This window comes from Thermobia domestica, chromosome 13, assembly GCF_964235325.1.
Source record: "Thermobia domestica chromosome 13, izTheDome1.hap1.1, whole genome shotgun sequence".
Taxonomy (NCBI): domain Eukaryota; kingdom Metazoa; phylum Arthropoda; class Insecta; order Zygentoma; family Lepismatidae; genus Thermobia; species Thermobia domestica.
This window is the reverse complement of record NC_137466.1, coordinates 176,370,742-176,373,828: the sequence shown is the minus strand read 5'-3', so window position 1 is coordinate 176,373,828 and position 3,087 is coordinate 176,370,742.

The following is a 3,087-nucleotide window of genomic DNA, read 5'->3' as shown; positions in this document are numbered from 1 at the left end:
AAAAGCAGTGATCCGTAGCCAGCCACAAACGTTTGTGAGGGTGTATAAAGAAGTTAGAGGAGTTCCCATAATGAAATATGGGGTGAAAGGCTTTTCTTTCCCTATAGTAACCATAATGATATATTGTACACTAAGGCCGCCAAGAATTTTTTCGGGGTCGAGTGCCCTCCCCTCCACGTACTTGTGGCCCCGAAAAAGCATACTTAATACGTACATTGTTTTATTAATTACATCAATTGTACAGTATTATCCGGTCATATCTAGTTTATTTTCATAATGGTTCAGTACATCATTGTGTGGGGCGATTGTAACGTGTTACAATCGTCCCCGATCGCCATGTTACATTTGTACCCGTTCAACTGTTAGTGGTGATAAATATCATGATTTCTCACAATTACATTGAGTCAAAGCATCAAACATAATATGCACGTTGTCCAGGAAAGAACATACATTACATACGCACAGGATATTTGTTTACAGTATACGCATATCTATCAAGAGAAAATAAAAACAAGCCTGTTAAAAATTTACTTATCTCTGTCAAAATCACGTTTCTCCTTGTGCGGTCTTCCACACTTTACTAACGACGATCTTTTTTTCTTCCCACATACACCTTGCACGAGGGACTCAAATGACATGTACAGTCAGAAACTTCAGAAAACCTGGAGTTTGGATATATAAGAAATGATAGCTTTTTCCAGTAGCAGAATAGTTTCACTGTATGCGTGATAGTTGAACAACCAACATGACAGCAAATACATGCCCGAAAACATATCATACCAGGATATCCCTCTACTTGGAAAAAGTATTACTATCTGAGAGCATTATTCGCGAAGTGTCTCCTCAGGATTCGTGTAAAATTGATCCAAATGCAAAGTTCTCCGCGACCCGATACTTATTGTACTAATTTTGGAGGCCCATACGAGTAATTTGCATATTTTATGACCGGCCAGATTCGATTTCCCATGTTCGGGCTGTTAATTTTTATATCCGAAAACGGATTTAGTGGTCAGTAAGAAGAAGTACTTAACTCTCCAGGTGGCAGTGGTTAGAACAAAAGTTAAATGTAACTCTTAATCAAATCATAAACCAAGATGAACTCATGCGGAGGTTGCTTTCGTACCTACCCACCATCCCTGACGCGTCAATCATTGAGGCGTACAGAGTATGTAGGAATACCAACACAAAATGCTAAGAATTCCTGTGCTGATTTATATAAAGAACGTGGAAAACATAACTGAAAACAAAATAAATGCATAGGATAAATTTTATTTGATCAATAGGTGATTTACATCTCACACTTACGTGTATCACTAGTATACTTCTATTGATACATATATTTCAATATATTTTCAGAACCTTCTAGCCCATTTAATATAGAAGAAAAAAATTAAAAAGACGAATAATTAATTTAAAATGGAATTATATTTTCATTGCCGGCCTATATTAAGATTAGTGGTGCACGACCACTTAGCACACGTTACTTCACTGAACACTTCACCACTTTTCATATTAATCACAGGGGTTTCTTTTGGGAGGGATTTAGTGTAATTCCATAGAAAAGAAATCCTTTTAATTTTGTCTTCTTATTCCGACGATGAATTTAAGGCTCCATCCGGGTTACTTCAACTTGCCTTCTTATTGTACGGTTTACGGTGAAATTACTTGATATACGATAAATTGATAGTACGACAAAAGAATTTGTCTTTCCACATATCTTTTACTATCTTACCATTAATATTGACGTGATTAACTGCGAAGATTGAATTTGCTGGTTGACCAGACATGTACGCAATAGATTTTCACGATATGTGTTCACTTGGTTTTAACTAAGTTGTGTCATTTTCACATACATTCACTAACTTTCACTATAATATTTACGTCGTGAAACTGTTAACTATAGAAAATATTTATATAGTTAATTTCACAACACCGTGGGGGATGACTGGTTTAATCACAGATTTTCTTTACACTCGAGTTATATGTTTCTTCCTTTTTTCTGATGATGACGTCGCAGTGCCAACCTTTCGCGCCTTCAACACAAAGTGTTCGTCTTCCTACGCCTATTAATGGCAGTGAGTAATATTAAAATATTATTAGAAAACATTCATTTGTAGATAACATGTGTACTATTAAGTTTTACACCTATTTACCATTTAAATAAAGTAATCAAAATACCAAAAACAATAGAAATTAATGTCGATGACAACAAGTTTTACGAAACTACTTTTTAAAAAAGATCATAGCCACTTTACATCCCTTTGTTTTCTGAGCACGTAAGGCAAGTCATCCCGGTAAAGTATTGCCAACACGTTAAATAACAGCACCATTATACAAAGTTTGCTTCAACGTATTGTGCATAGAGCCTTATTCCACTTCAGGTGGAGCTGACTGAAGAATTTAAACAAATGGAATGGGAGTTAGGGAGGACACACGCTCATAATTTATGGGCCTTCATGTATCCGGAATTTAGTCAACCACTACTATAAAGCTCGGTCACAAAATTGCTTTTAGTTTCTTTAGATATAATTGGAGATGAATATGGGTATATGCAAAACAAATTGCATCAAGTACTCCTTCTCTGACATGTGTTACCCATCTCTGCCGCCATCTTGGATCCGCCATATTGCATTCAACTTTCGGTTTTTTCAAATGGGAATAAGTGCATGTGATACATCAAATTCATATAAAATTTTCTCGGAAATTCATTGGTGTAGTTAATTTTAACGTAGTTTGTACCGTTTGCAAAGTATTGCATGTTAAATGTCAGGCATTTCACGAATGTTGAATAGAAAATTGTGCAGTTCCCCGTGTGTGTATATGTAATATTTTAAACGATTTATTGTCGCCGAAATATCCCCTGAACGTAAATACATGCATACACATAGACATAAATACGGAAATGGTAGGTCTTCACCCAAATCTGATCGTATCTTCATTTACATTAGGCATTTTGACCGTAATATAATACTTCCTTGTTATGGTATAACATGAAAGTAATAACAATCACTCACAGAAAAGTAATAAGATTATAACACCAATGTTGTAAAGAGTTTGTTTATACCTACAGTCAGTGGCGTATTTATG